The 16840-nt window shown below is 36.6% G+C and overlaps 1 non-coding gene and 1 pseudogene across 1 annotated transcript; one reads left to right on the forward strand and one right to left on the reverse strand.

The window, feature by feature from the left end:
- Positions 1-411: 411 nt before the first annotated feature.
- On the reverse strand, positions 412-519 carry LOC129513180 (U6 spliceosomal RNA). The gene has a single exon (XR_008665166.1). It is a non-coding gene; the product is annotated as a U6 spliceosomal RNA (small nuclear RNA).
- A 6960-nt stretch (positions 520-7479) lies between these two features.
- LOC129512411 (activator of 90 kDa heat shock protein ATPase homolog 2-like) lies at positions 7480-12800 on the forward strand (annotated as a pseudogene).
- The last annotated feature ends 4040 nt before the right edge of the window (positions 12801-16840 follow it).

Genomic DNA, 16840 nt, shown 5'->3' on the forward strand with positions numbered 1-16840 from the left:
TCAATATGGCTCATAGAGATTAAGACTAAATCTGTTAAATTTGTCTCATACTACATTTAATGAAGGTTACTATCAATAGGACTCTGAGCAGCAGGATGAGGCAATATTCAGTATTAACATCAAGTGTCCCAGACCCAATCAACTAAGCAAATCTCATAAACCATCTGGATCTACCTTAGAAATCCAGGTGTATTTCTCCTAAAGCTTCCACATTGACCTTTCCACTTGGCTCAAGGCATTAATCCAGGTATAGCTGGATATTTTAGAAATCACACAGACTCTACCTTGCCCTGCAAGTAGAAAATCTATGGCCAATAGCATCTATAACAAGTCTGGCCACTGAGTTAATGCTAACCTGAATGCATTCTAGGATTGAGTTTGTATCTTTGATCACCTCAACTAATATCAAAGACAAATTTTATATCACCTTTTCTTCGTGAATTTGTATGCCATCCTTGCACAGGGTCCATGTTAATCTTTGTATCATTCCAATTTTACTGTATGTGCTGAAGCGAGCACTTGTATCACCTTTTCTAATAGAATTTTCTAATTCTAATTTTCCTTACAATGAATCATATTGTAGGGAAAACCAACTATGAAGTTGGTGTAAGTAACAAATCAACTACCTCTCTGGGGAGATTCCCCAAGCAACTAAGTGTAGCTCAGTTTGGAGAGAACTGTATTCAGGGCTACAGTATCTCCTGGGGGAGTTCCCTTAAAACCTTGGAGATCTCTTATGATTACTCCTAAGAGGACAATCATCATTTTGGGGGAGAGAAATAAGCCAATACTTGGCTTCCACACAAGACCTGCTCCCAAGAGTACACTTGGTATTCCTAAAAAAGAGAGCTGTTTACAGTGAGTGGAGCTCCTGAAGTGGAATCTACATCATGCAAGAGCACAAGGTGACATCGCTCTAGTGTGGTCTCCTTGCCATCTGGTAGGTCTTCAGTTTCTATAATTGAGTCTAGTGGTTGTTTTTGAAGGTAATGTTTGAGGATGTCTACAGTATTTGTACCGGGGTGAGGGGAGGATTTGTACTGGGAAGTGTAGGGACTAGAGTCCATTCTGTCTGGTCCAAACCATCAGCCAGATAACCTTCATCCAATCCCAGAAATCACTATGCTACATAAGTGGGAATGTGGATGAAACAGATAACTAAAGATGCTTACAAGATTTGTACTGGGAAGTGTAAGGACTAGAGTTATCACTTTCTCTTTTGGTAATTTTAAGATGAATGGCTATCAAATGGTGATAAGAGCAGCCTTGTGGGAAGTTATGATCCAGAAATCAGTTAAATTTAAGTGCTTGATAATTTGGGAGAGACACACAGAGGATTTTTTCTGAAGAAGGCTCCAGGGGTGGTCTAAAGGAAAAAAAAAAAAAAGAAATATTCATGTCCTTTTGTCATCCATGTCTCCCAAGGTCTAAGATGAACCTTCTGCAGATGCCACCTTGTTGCTCTTCCTCCAGTCCCATAAAATATTTGTGTCCCATTACAATTGTTATAACTCTACATTTTCTCAATCACCCCCTACTTATACTCCAAGTTTTCATTTAGAAGGGATAGGTGCAAAAGTTACAAAAGCAATTTAACTAAACTTATAATGCTTTGTTTTTCCCCTCACTTTGGCCAGTGTGGACTACCATAGGGGAACTTAGCAAGCAGTGTACTCAGCTAAGTGATCATTATCTTTTTCACGTAACTATGCCACACTTCTAAGAGAATCCAGGTACTTGAATAAGAATTAAATTCAAGTTGTACAAACCAAGCCACCCTGGAGTTGATATTGGGAAAAATAATAAGCACTATGCTCCCATGCTCAATAATGGTCAGGGCAGATTCCCAAAATTTCGAAAAGCTTCATTTAGTGGTCAAACTGATTGATGAAGAAGAGTTGAGGAAAGTAGAGCCAGAAACCTTTTCGGGTCAATTTTTGAGGCTATTCCAATTCTCTACAATATCAAATGCCTATGGTCATAGAGAGTCAATTGAGTAACTTGATCATTAGCTCATTGTCATGTGACTTTTAGATAAAAGATGTTTGGCTGTAAATTGTCCATAAAGCTGAACACATGACATAGACAAGCTTAAAGAGCCACAGTGGTGTGTCAGACTATGCTGATCAGAGATGGAATAGCAACACGGTAATCTGAAAAACGTCAAGAGCTGTGAGGCAATGCTGATACCCCTGAAAGGGGTCCACAGTTTGGTTTAGTCAATATGCTAAGCGTAGGTGAGTGCAATCTCCAATGTGATGTGTTTTCTCCTACCATAGGAAAAACATCCACTTATGGTAAGATTCATGTATCTGGTGTGCAGTGATGGACTGCCTATTTTAAACCTATGGTCCTTTACTTTTCACTCAATCTATGGTGATGGATATGTTGCCATATCTAGTAGAAAGTAAGTCCAGTGGACTGACTCCACTTAGTCTCATCGAAGAACAGGCCCTGACTGTTCACTGGAGGCATCTCCATGATTGGCCCAGATGGTTTAAGAGGCAGCATTTTTTTTCCAAGTTGGCAGTGTTAAAGGGAAGTGTTTCTAATCTGCCAGTCTTTAGTTTACCAGGTGTCAGAATAAATAGTCTAGACCACTGGCAACAGCTCAAGAGGCAGTATACACAAAATGAGTTTCATCAAGAAGAGTATTGGCTTACTGAATTGAACAATCATGTCCATGTTCAGTTCTGCATAGCTGGTGTTGTGGTTGTACAGCTGCAGTAGTCCAGCAGACACCATCAGTGTCAGTTTAGATTAAATAACAGTGAACCAGTCCTCGGGATTTAAGGCAACCTCTGTGACTCAAAAATCTTATTATGCCAACAGCTTTGTTTCATTGGTGGAGAGGAAGATAAAGATTTCCCCAAAGAGATGATCACCAACTTTTTTTTTCCTCATGTAAAATAAAGATGGTATAGTGGCCAGCCAGGTCAGTACTTGAATACACCATTTTTACTTGAGAAGAGAGGATTGTTGAACCCTTCCTTGTTAGCCATTGTTAGTCACTGAATCCAAGTCAACCCAACTCCAGATGGTAATATTAGGCTGAAAAGTCACAAAGCCTTCAAGGGTAAGGTAGGTGTTTTGGCTAGTGTCTCATAGCAAGCTGATTGCTGAATTGCTTTCTTTTCTTTTTTTCTTTTCTTTTCTTTTCTTTTCTTTTTTTTCTTTTCTTTTCTTTTCTTTTCTTTTCTTTTTTTCTTTTCTTTTCTTTTCTTTTTTTTCTCTTTTTCTCTCTCTCTCTCTCTTTTTTTTTTTACTTAGTACATCTTTAGTTTCAGATGTAGTGTTAAATGATTTATTAGTTGCATATAATACCCAGTGCTCATCACATCACATTCACTCTTTAATGCCCATCACCCTATTACCCCATCCTCTCACTTGCCTCCCCTTGAGCAACCATCAGTTTGTTTCCTTTAGTTAAGAGTCTCTTATGGTTTGTTTCCCTCTCTGATTAATTCCCATTCAATTTTCCCACCCTCTCCTATGATCCTTTGTGTTGTTTCTTCTATTCCACAAATGAGGGAAGCCATATGATGATTGTCTTTCTCTGGTTGACCTATTTCACTCAGTGATTACTGATTTTCAAAAGGGGTATACCTGGTAACTGTGTCACAGAAGCAACAAATCCAAAACCTCTAAGAGTATCACTGAATGTAGGATGCTTCCTTTTGCCAGATACTCCAAACAGCAAAATTATCAGTCAGAGAGACTTGCAGCTTAAAGAGGACAGTAATTTAGAGAGCATGCAAAGCTCATTGGATAGCTTCCAACACACACTTTTGGTCTGGATCCCATTCAAAGGATGCTTATTTGTGGACTAGCCAATATAATGTTCCAAGTAGAATGCCCATTTGCTTCCAATATCTAAAGAGTTCAATAAATTGTTGGATCTCTCTTTGGGGAATAGCAAAGTGACAGTAGTTTTTCTTTGACTGCTGGAGGTTTGAGAGTTTTGATATAAACTCACATAGACCCAAGATACACTTTGGCTGACAGTCCTCTAAATTACGTTGGGATTTATCAGCCACTCTTACTGGTAGAAATGTAATAACACTGCAGTCAAGGTCATTGACACTAAGGCTTCTGACTTGCCAATGTACAAATCATCTATTTAGTGAAAACTTCAGACATTAGGAGGTAGAGGCATTAATGTTACCCTAGCTCAACCCCTGGTGGCAGATAACAGGAGAACATATATACTCATAGAAAGTACTGCAAATGCATATTGAAGGCCTTACTACATTGGTCTTGGTCCTTGGGTGCCAATGGGACAGAAAAGAAGATATTTGCCGTGTCCAACACAACACATCTAGTGTCATCAGTCTGTGCAATGGAGTCATTTATAAGACTACAGCAGCAACAATTAGATCCCACTGGTAATAATCCATTGTAAAACCCCATCTCCCATTACCATTTCTCATTGGCCATATGGGCCGTTGTGTTAATATTGAAACCTACTCCTTAAGATTTCATCACAGCTGTGATTTCCATTTGTTTTCTTGGATTATATTGTTTCTGTTGGACCACTCTAAGTAGGATAGGCAGACATATTGGGATGTGACTTATATATGTCACTAGCAATTTCCTATATAAACACTTCCTGATTAGAAGAATCCACTCTGGATTCTATAAGTATATTCACAGCATACACATTAATATACATTATATATTGAATTGGTCCAGAGAACCCCATCCACAAGGATATATTACCTCTCCTTCCCCAATGTGTACCTAGCTCAAGTTTTATTGCCTGATTCTGGATATCCCTACACTTCCAAAACCAGATGACTATGAATTGGGCACCTTTCTCCAACAGAATTATATAAATTTGAGTTTCTTTATTCCTCCAAATTTGCCAACTTACCTAAATGGATATACATGACCTTGGTTCTCCTTGGGGCCAGGGACACCTAGAACTCATTCAAAATCATCTTTCCCAAAGTGGCTTAAGTCAAGGTAATGAATAGAGGAATCAGAGAGCCTAGAGGAATTAGAGGGCAAGGCATACTTGCTTTCAGATTTAAACAGAGTGGTCATGGCATGCAGCTCAATCAAATTGAACCTCTTATGGTTTCAGTCCACCCAAAGCCTCATATGAGCAGTAAGACCATCCTTACTGATACCATCTATTTTAGATTTGGAGACACCTTCTTTCAACTGCCATTGTCACATTGCATGCTGGTTGAGGCTGTGGGATTTATTTCCTTTGGCTTATTTGGATTTGAGTTTGCATACACAGTGGTACTTTTTTTTTTTTTTTTTTTTTTACAGATGTCATCTTAACCTTACAGCATCTGAGGTCCTGTTATCAAAATAACAACTCCTAAGTTCTTGCCGGGTTTCTACATAAGGCCTAGGGGAGTTTTTGAAGGTGGCATGGCTTGTTAAACAAATTTATCTACATTTCTTTGGGTCTATTTCTCATTTGTTAGTGAGTCATTGTCATCAGCATTGTAAAGATCATCCAGGGCAGTAAGACCCCCAATACTAGTCAATGCCTTATCTGTGGTTTCTCAAAGGAGTTTGTCCTTCCCTTGGAGCTCTCCCTTAAAGGGCCAAAGCTCCCATTGCAAAAAGTCTTGTTGACATTTACTGTCATCTCTGAAAGGATCTGGGATTGGCATGCTACATTACAGAAGGAGATAAGCCATAAGACAACCCACATATGGCCATTCTTCCTTAGCAGGCATATGTATTTCATCTCAAGCATTATACCCCCATGTTAACTAACAAAAACTCGTCCTTTGCCTGCTTTCTGCCTACAATAGTTATGAATTTCCTTCTGTTCTTCCTTGGAGCATCTCTTTTGAATGAAAGGCAGTAGAGCTTTCTGCCATCAAACCCCAGAACAAATTTTAGTATCAGCTGTTGCAAAGCCACAGACGTGAGGATGATCACCAGATGGGAGCCCCATTTCACCTCTTACAAGAGAGTTGGCAGCACCTAGGGCATCATTTGAGTAGCTGTCTTTATACTTATTTTCTAGTGCTTTGCATGAAACCGTCTCCTTAATTCCTCTTAATTAAAAGGTAATAGAGGACCCTACTTACTTACTTGACCATACATGAGCTTTCCTCTACTCCTATTAATAGGCCAATAAGACACTAATCTTTCCTGTTGCAGAAAGCCATGTCTCCGTCAGCATCCCATCTTTCAGAAAAATGATGAGGTTTGAGATTTCACCTAACAAATTATTCTGCTTCTCTTTCATGGATGCTCAGAGAGACAATCAATCAACCAATCAATCTCTTGGATAAAAAGCAAAGGGCTTTTCTATTTCCAATGACTGTTATAGTCCAAGTATCAGTTTATGCTCAAGCTCCAGTTCCCACAGAGTAGCATGGAGAGCTTCATGTGATATCTATATACATATTGGGTTATCATATAAGGGAGAAAACATGAGTTAGAGAAGCCAACTCCTTTTTAAGAGGTAGAAAGCATGCCTGATTTTTCCACAAAGGGAAAGGTATTTTTGTTTTACTGGACAGTACTGTTAATGACAACAACAATAAAAATCAACAAAAACAACCAACAACCAACAAAACAAACAAAACAACAAAAAAACTCCACCACAAAAAAAACAACCAACCAATCAATGAACTGCTTTTGTTCTGGAGGAAGAAAGTACCTCTATCTCCTGAGGATATTTGCTATGCTAACATCCTTGAAATCATAATCCAGAACAAAAGCCTATGTCTCTGGTCACAAAACATGCAGAAATGTCAGAGACCCAAGAAGAATTGTCTCCCAACATTACCTGTAGAATATATATTAAAGCGCATGCTGTCTCTATCTTTGTCTCAATCTCCATCTCTTCCTCTCTTTTCCACACACACATAGAGCAAATGTTAAAGAAGTGTTTTTGAGGTGTCTTACAGCTTTAAAACATTCCCCAGAAAATTTATAATAAAAATATCAGGATGTTCATTTGAGGTGAACATCACAATTTCTTTAATAACTGATAGGATTTAAAAAAAACCCTGACTTTTTTAGTAATCATTAATGGAAAATGGAATGAATTCTAGCCATATTCATAAACTAGATAAGAGGAATGACGGTAGAGAATAAATGGGAGACTGATACGTGGCAATGTTGAAAGTCACAGAATTAGGGACATTATGTGTAGCTAAGCAGATATCAGGCTGAGGAAATAGGCTGGAATGAGAAAGTTTGGCAAATATTTGAAAAAAAGAAAACAATTCAAGTTAAATTTATAAATGAAAAGAAATCCAGTCAGTTAAGGTGATGGAGGAGGAGTGAGGGTAAAGCCGTCCCGCTTCACTGAGCAAGATAATAGTCTGCTCAGAGTATTCTGGACCCTGGAATTTTAGAGACTAAAGATTTAAGGTGGCTATAAAAGAATGAATTGTAGTAGTTGACATAGGAAGGATGAATAAGGATATCAATTGAAGCCTACTCAGTGTAAGAAAAATCTGGCAATGTTTCAGAGATGATGATAGTCAAAACTATATGTGGAAGAAGAAAAAGATTCCTCTCCGAATTTTTCAGTACGGAAGCCATTTAATTCACATGGAAGTGAAGGTCTTTGGGACAGCCAGCTATTTCACAGGACATAAAGATCTTCTCCAGTGGGAGGTAACAGATATAGCCCTCCCAGCTTCTGTCTGAAGATATATGCAGCGCAAGTTTAGGAAATGCCTATTATTATATTATTTTTATTGTACCATAAATATTCATAGCATCATACCACAGAGGAAAATTGTGCCGAAGGAGAGATAGAATTCCAACATCAATGAACTTATGGAGCAATGTAATATGCAGAAGGAACAGAAGGAGAAATGTAATATACTGACTTTTAATTTGTATTTGAGACTGATGTTCATGACTATCTAAAGCCAGGCTCATTAGTAGAGGAGCAAAATAAATTATATTAGTACAGGAGAGAAGCATACTACAAATCTTAAACTCTAGTTTTGACAGACTTATTTATTGCATAAATATGATGAAAATGTAACGATTACCATTTATAATTATGCTTTGCCGCCAGGTTTTGTTTTCCCTTTTTAGAAATGCACACATGTAATGTGCAAGAGTTATTGAATAGGGACAGTTTTTTCTCTCAAGAACAAATATCTTTGTATGGTCAAGGGTCTCACACAGGGTATACACATAGAATGGGCACTTCCTTTTTGATATTCCCATCTGGATCTGCCTTGAAATTGAGAACTAAAAGGAGCAATGAAAAGTTTAATATATTAAGTCTTAGTCTTCCTAAAATCTCTAGCAAAACCTCATAATGAAATAGAATTCATTTGTGCTTAGCTTTCTCAGAAGCCACCTACTGCAACTGCCTTGAATCAAGCTGCCTGTGTAGTTTTTCTTGCAACAAAATCTAAGTTTATTTGTATTCATATGACAGAGGCTAAACACATCTGGAAAGTAGGACTGTGGAAACACATTTGTATAGATTTGTGTATATTTTTATGTACACAACAAAGCAGATCTGTTTATAACTGCCACTTTGGAATACAGTTCTATCAGTAGCTTTGTGTAGATATGAGTATATGGAATTGACTTTGAATTCTAGGAATATGGGTCTGGTTTGATTTTATTTGCTACATCTTGAGGGAAACCACAGTATCAAATAAATAATAGTTAATTACCTAACATTTATTCAGTCCTTTCCATATGTCAGGCATGAGATAAACATTTATATATGATTTCTTATTCAACACTCATCAGGATCCTATGAGGCAGGTACTATTATTTATTATCTCAGTTACATACATGAGGAAATGCAGGTTTACAAGGTTATGTAACTTTTCTGAACTCACAAACCAGTTAAATGATATTATCAAGACTTAGGCTAATTTTTCTATGACTCTGGAGTCTGAGTTCTTGATCAAGATCTCTGTGTGACCTTGAGAAACACCTAAATGCAGTCTACAATTCTGTAAAGAAATAAATCTAAAATTGTTTTGAAAAAGAAAGATGAGGCATGCAATTCAGCTAACTCAATTTGTTAGAACGTGTTATTTAAAAATGTTTTCTGTTACACTCTCCCACATGGGAAAGTTATCTTTATCAGGAATCCTGAGTCACAGAGTGAAAATCCAACCTAGGAAACTTCCCTGCAAATACAAGCTGCTTCTTTGAAAGGCCCGTGTATCATCGTGGGTGGTTCAGCATGAAACATCACCTTTTTCAGAATCTCATAGTCAGTCAAGTATAACATTAATGGTAATTCCAATACCTCAACATTATAGCTGAGTCTCTCAACAATAGTTTGTTTTGAAAAATAATTTTATAAGTTAAGGAAACACCTTTAAAAGGCTTCAAGTTACAGAATCCATGTTTAGACATATCATTGAGTACAGAGCAGTCATACTTAGTAGTTCAATATATATTGATCAGGAATAATAGTTATTTAATCTTGCAAAATGATTTACTCAATAAAAATCTTTAAATTATCTATATAAAAAATGCAGGTGAAAGCTGAACAATTACATTATTTAATTGTGCTCAATTATTTTCCTGTGAAAATAAAATGGACTCTGATTAAAATTTTGATGGGATAAATTAAACACCACTTTGTATGATCATTAGAAGACAAGAGTATTAAAAGAAATATAGCCACAATAATTTGTTAATGGATACACAAAGTGAGAAGATGTAAATTATAACATCAAAAACTAAACATGTGTGGGGGGGGATGAGTTAAAATGTAGAACTTTATTAATGCATTCAAAGTTAAACTGTTACCAGCTTAAACTAGATTGATGTAGATGTGATGTTTATTTTTATTTATATATATATATATATATTTTACATATTTATTTATTCATGACAGACACAGAGAGAGAGAGAGGCAGAGAAACAGGCAGAGGGAGAAGCAGTCTCCTTGCAGGGAGCCTGATGTGGGACTTGATCTGGAATCCCAGGATCACACCCTGAGCTGAAGACAGATGCTTAACCACTGAGCCACCAAAGTGTCCCAGATATAATGTTTAAATATAGAAAATAAACTAGTGGTTGCCAGAAGGGAGGTAGGTAGAGGGATTTGTGAAATAGATTAGAGGGGATTAAGAGGTACAAACTTCCGGTTATAAAATAAATAAGTCATGAAGGGGCACTTTTATGCTCAGTTGGTTAAGCATTAGAATCGATTCAGGACTCAGGTCCTGATCTCAAAATCATGAAATGGAGTCTCATGTCAGGCTCCATGCTCAGTGCTGAGTCTGCTTGAAATTGTTTCTCATCCTTTCCCTCTGCCCCTCTGCTTGAATGCTCTCTGTCTCTAAATAAATAAAATCAAATAAATAAATAAATAAATAAATAAATAAATCAGTCAGTCATGGAAATAAAAGGCACAGCACAGGAAATACAGTCAATAATATCACTATAATCTATATAACTTTGTATGATGACAGACAATAACTATACCTATTGTGGTTAACATTTCATGATGTATATGACTGTCAAACCACTATGTTGTTCACTTGAAACTAATATAGTATATGTTAATTATACTCCAATTAAAGATGGGTAAAATATGTTTTATGTAAACCTCCTGGTAACCACAAAGCAAAAAGCTATAGTAGATTCACAAAAGAGAAAGGAATCTGAGGATAGGATTATAAAAAATGATCACATCACAAAGGAAGAGAGCAAGAGAAAAGGAAAGGAACAAAGAGATTATTAAGCACAAAATAATTAACAATATGGCAATAGTAAGTCCATACCTATCAATAATTGCTATAAATGTAAATGGATTAAATTCTCCAATCAAAAGACATAGAAAGACTGAATGGATGAATAAAATAGCACCCAATTATATGCTGCCTACATTTCAACTTTAAGGACAAACAGATTGAAAGTGAAGGGATGGAAAAAGATTTTCCATGCAAATGGAAACAAAAAGAGAGTAGGAGTAACAATACTTAGACAAAATAGACTTTATGACAAAGATAGTAATAAGAAACAAAGAAGGTCATTATATACTCATAAAGATGTCAATCCAACAAAAACATGTAAATTTCTAAATATTTATACATTCGACATCAGACCACCTAAATGTATAAACAAATAGCAATAGATTTGGGGAGAAATAGACAGCAAATACAATAATAGTAGGAAACTTTGATATCTCACACTTTCTTTTTTCTTTTTAAAGTTTTATTTATTTGAGAGAGGGAGAGAGAGAATGGGAGGAGGGGCAAATGGAAAAGAAGAGAGAATTTCAAGCAGACTACCTGATGCATGTGGAACCTGGTATGAGACTCATACTCAGGACCCAAGATCATGACCCCAGCTGAAATCAAGAGTTGGCTGCTCAATGGAATGAGCCATCCAAGCACCCCCGATATCCCATTTTCAACAATTGATAACACATCCAGACAGAAAATCAATAAGGCAACATTGAACTCTATGCATTATACCAGATGGACCTAACAGACATACAGAGAACATGTCAACCAAAAGCAACAACAAAAAAAAAAAAAGAAAGAAAGAAAGAAAGAAAGAAAGAAAAGAAAAGAAAAGAAAGAAAGAGAAAGAAAGAAAGAAAATCCAAAAACAAAACAAAACAAAAAACCCAAAGCAACAAAACACACATTCTTCTCAAGTGTACATGGAACATTCTCAAGGATAGATCATATGTTGAGGCTGAAAGGGGCCTGGTGTCCATGCAGACATGGTCAGGAGGGACTAGAGGACTCACCCTGGTTTGTGGAAGAGCAGGAGGTTAGACCAACATGAATATCTGGCACTGGACAGAATGGGTCACCACCAACTGGTCCAAGAGGAAGCACTATGAGATCTTGGTGTATATTATTGTAGAGAATGCAAGATCATTGAGCTGAACCAAGTAGAAGGCAAGGCAAAGCAGCAACAAAGGAAAGCCAATTTTCTTCTATGAATGGGACACCAAACTAAACTGGAAATGTACAATTAAGGAATCTGGTGTGAAGCAAAAAGGATGGATTGAAATACCCAGTCTTTCTGAAGAAAATGAAGTCGATATCACCAGGATGAATTTGAGTAAAAAAAGAAATGATGATGGGACACTTGGATGGCTCAGTGGTTGAGCATCTGCCTTTGGCTCAGGGCGTGATCCCGGAGTCCCGGGCTTCCTGCATGGAGCCTGCTTCCCCCTCTGCTTATGTCTCTGCCTCTCTCTCTCTCTCTCTCTCTCTGTGCCTTTCATGAATAAATAAATAAAATCTTTTTTAAAATGTTGGAGATATAGTGAAGGATATTAAAAATCTTTTATCACCACCAAGTCAGGGAGGTCCCTGAAGATTGACTAAAGCCATTTGAGACAGAATTTACAATGGGAATGGTTTTACCATGGAAAATTTTGGCAACCCAGGAATTGACTGCTAAAAGGAAACTGGAGTGAGAATACTTTGCAGGCCTCACCTCCAGTGGCACTGGGGCAGTAAGGATTCTCACTGTGGCACTACTCATGATGGAGCTGTTCAGCACAGCTGTGAAACAGCTGCACAACATCTGCACTGTGAACGATATGGTGCAAAAATTTTCTGAAAAGGGAGGGAAGTTCCAGATGTTTGATTGGTACATTACTAGTGAATATGTGAAATTATTAACAAATGAAAAGATCATCATGAAATGGAGATGTAGGAACTAACTAGAAGAACACTATGCAACACTATGCACTGAATTTTGTGTCTGCTTCAGGGCAAGTGGAGTTACAGTTGAAATGTAAGGGAGATTCTGTCTCTAAAGAAAAGAGCATGAAATTCTGTTGGCAGAAGCAGCTTTTTGAAGAAATAAAAGATTTACTGCAGCTGACCACTTTGAATGGCTAATTGGAAGATTCTATAAGGGTATTACCTTCTGTAAGCAGAAAAGGCATCAAGTTTCCGTGTTCCTGTTAAAAAAAGAAAACAAACACTATTAGATTATTTGGATAAAATCCATGAACTTATAAGGAATATAAAATATTGTTTCAATCTTTACTATAGTTAGATTCTGCATTGAATTAAAAGCAGCAAGCAACCTGAAATCAGGTATTAATCTTACTGCCCATATATGCTCCTCTGGGAACAGATTGAGTCCCTGAATACAGATAATTGAAGTTTCCCAAGCTAAAGTTTGTCCAAGCCAGTTTACTTGCACCTGTGGTTTTATTCATGAAGAAAAAATTAATAAATTGCATGTGGATACTTTTTAATTGAAAAACCAATAATAAAAAATAAAATAAAACAAAAACTTCAGAAACCAACAATAAAAACACAACAAAAACCTCAACATGAAAACTTTAAAATATTTATTCTTTTCTTCGTGTTTTTATGCTTTAGTAGAGACAAGTTCAACTTGACCTCTCATTAAGTTTTCTTGAAAAGAGCAATGTACCTATTATCTATTCAAATTGTTCTGCTAAAAAGCCAGGAAAAAAGTTAAGCGCAGTACTTACCAAATTATTAATACTTTAGAACTGTAATAGCCATTTTTGTTTACATTTTGAAATTAGACTCACAAAGGAAACAGACCATCCATTATGGAAAATCTTTAAAAGTTCAAACTATAATTTTCATTCTCCCTGTTCTGTTAATACAGGGTGGATATGGATAATATATTAGCTTTGAAAAAGAAAGGATTCAAAAACTACAAAATGGACTGCCTAGAAGAGGAGAGAGACCCAAGTCATGTTCCTAGGAGTTTTGCTAGTGCTAGTGTGGGCTTCAGTTGTAAGATCAACAGCAATTACTAACAAACCACTCTTGCCTTCATGCAGTGTGAAAAGCCTTTACAAAAAGCTATGAAACGAAGCCCTTGGCTGTTCTTGGTTTCAGCAGGACCCATAAAATCTCAGTCCATACAGAGCAGTTCTGGCACTCCCTTGAGGGTTGGAAATAGTCACAGAAGAGGCCAGCATTGGACCCAGCACAGTCAGAAGATTCTGTATAAAATGAAGTAACGAGGTTTTATTGAAGTGAGGATCAGTTTAGAATGCTCCCAGGGATCATGAACAAAACCAGATGGTCTCTGAGGTAAACTGACAAAGTTCCCAAGATTTCTTTAACTTGGAATGATCCATCCATGATTCTACTATAAACTTCTCTGGTCCCTTAATGGGAATAGTCCTTTCAGAATTTCTTTAAATCTCCAAATTTTTATCTGTGTAAAAGTTCATGACTGGGAAAAATTTCTGTGCTGCTGATTCCTGCCCTCAGATTCAGGCATACTACACAGGGGCACTGAGCAGTTGCCTCAGATTTACAGAACTCAGAAATCTGTTCTCACCATGGGAAGTCCAACAATCCTAGAGACCAGTGCACAAGCAGCCAACAGAGATGGGCCCATTCTTTGTGTAAGAGAGTTTGATACATTGCCCTGTGTCTTGCAATCTTGTTATAATCACTTATTAGCTCCAGGAGGTTTTTGTTGTTGTTTGTCAATTCTTTTGGGTTTTCTACATGGATGATCTTGTCCTCTATGTCATCTATTTCTTCATTTTCAATCAGTATTATTATATATTTTTTCTTCTTTCTTCTTGAGAGTTTTTATCATGAATGGTGGCTGTATTTTGCCAAATGCCTTCTTTTGTTTATGTTATCATGTGATTTTTCTTTTTTAGCCTATTGATGTGATGAATTAATCAATTAGTTTTTGCATGTTGAACAAGCCTTGCATATCTGGTGTAAATATCACTTGGCCATGTTGCATAATACTTTTTATACATTGTTGGATTCAATTTGCTAATATTTTGTGGGATATTTTTGCATCTATGTTCATGAAAGATGTTGGTTTTAGTTTTCTTTCTTTCTTTCTTTTTTTTTTTTTGTAATGTCTCTATCTGGTGTTGGTATTAGGGTAATACTGGTCTTATAGAATGAGTTAGGTTATACTCCTGCTTCTGTCTTCTGAAAGAGTTTTCAGAGAATTGGTATAAATTATTCCGTAAATGTTTTATAGAAACCATTTTCTGTTTTCAGAGATTGTTAATTATTGGTTCAATTTCATTAATAGATATAGGCCTATTCAGATTATGTATTTTTTGTGTGGGTTTGGCAGATTTTATATTTTCCTTAAAATATAAATTGATCCACTTCATTTAGGTTGTAAGATGCATAGGCATTGAGTTTTTCATAGTATCTAGTTTGCTTTATTTTCCTTTTGCTGTCTAATCCCTACCTAGTTTCTAAGCTGAAAACATAGATTATTGACTTAGATCTTTCCTCTTTTCTAGTACATTTATTTAATAATATATATTTCCCTCAACTTACTGTTTTCACTGTATCTTACAACTTTTATTAAATTGTATTTTCATTTAGTTCAAGAAATTTTGAAATGTGTCCTCAGATATTTTCTTTGATCCATGTGTTATTTATTTATTTACTTACTTACATACTTGCTTACTTACTTACTTATTTAAAGATTTTACTTATTTACTTGAGAGCAGACAAGAGAGAGCACAAGCCATGGAAGGGGAGCAGAGGCAGAGGGAGAAGCAGACTTCCTGCCAAGCAGGGAGTCTATTGTGGGGCTTTGATCCCAGTGAGTTAGGGACAAATGAGGCAGAGAAAAATAAGGAAAAGGCCCAGAGTCAGGCTCGAACAAATCTCTGGGCTCCCATAAATCCCAAGGACACCGAGAGGCCCTAGGGTCAGGCTCCCATAAATCCCTAGGACATGGAAATGCAACAAACACATAGATAAGGAAGTAAGTCTGACCTCCTGACTCCAAAATACGAGGGAGTATCTTCCTTTGATTGCTATCAAGTAATCACTGAGACTCAACACAGGCATTTCATTCACTCAAAATGGCACAAGAAATCTCAAGTCCATCAACTCTCTCATTCTCTAGTCAGGTTTTCTATAAAATGCCAGCCAGAAAAGCCCTCAGTGGTAGCCCTGTTGGGACACCTCTCACTTCTGAGAGCTTTCTCTCTATCTTTGCTTAATAAGCTTCTATCGCTTTACTCACTCTCCTTTGTCTCCGAGATTCATTTTCCGACTTCGTGAGACAATAACCAAACTCTCCTACTTCACCAGGACCTTGAGATCATGACCTGAGCTGAAGGCAGAAGTTAACTGACTGAGCCACCCAGGCACCCCACCTCAGGTGTTATTTACAGGTGGATTTTGTTTCTGACACTATTCAATATGTAGTCTATTTTTTCCTCAATGATTTTTAAAATCACACTTACGATAGGCAAATTTGTAAATATACACAAATATGTTCCATGCTTCATATTTTGTTTTACTGACTTATTTGTCTATTTCTGTGTGTGTTTGCCTATTTGGTTCATAGTGTGATTTGATATCTTCCACATCACTAATTCTCAGTATCATGTTGCTTCAGCTCACTAGGGAATATTTGGAAGGTGCAGAGTATCTTAGGGTGTCACAATGACTGAAGATGTGCCATTTGCTTTTACTAAGTGAAGGCCAGAAAAGTTAACATATTCCAATATATGAAAGAGTGCCGTTGAACAACAACAAAAAATTAATCAACATATCAACAATACCTTATTTGAGAAAACCTGTTCAAGGATAAACAAAAATAAAACAAAGCAGAAAAGAAACAAAAATCAAATTTAAAAAGTTTAGAATCATTTGGTAAAGTTCAATTTAAAAACATGAATTTGACTTGGCATTCTTTTAAACCTACTAATTGATTTGGAGGAGAGGTAACAGTTAAGGAGAATTAAGAATGAAGATTAAAGCTGATCATCCAAAGAAAACCAGTGTCTTCAGGAAAGTTTATTTTTTCCCCTCTACTTAATTAATTAACAATAATCCTTTTCAGATTAATCCACGGGAGCCATATAGGTTTTGCTACTACCATGAGTGAAATTTGTCTTTTATTTTGTGTGATATTTTGTATTATATATTTCCTCTGT

The sequence above is a fragment of the Nyctereutes procyonoides genome, unplaced genomic scaffold, assembly GCF_905146905.1.
Source record: "Nyctereutes procyonoides isolate TBG_1078 unplaced genomic scaffold, NYPRO_anot_genome, whole genome shotgun sequence".
NCBI lineage: Eukaryota > Metazoa > Chordata > Mammalia > Carnivora > Canidae > Nyctereutes > Nyctereutes procyonoides.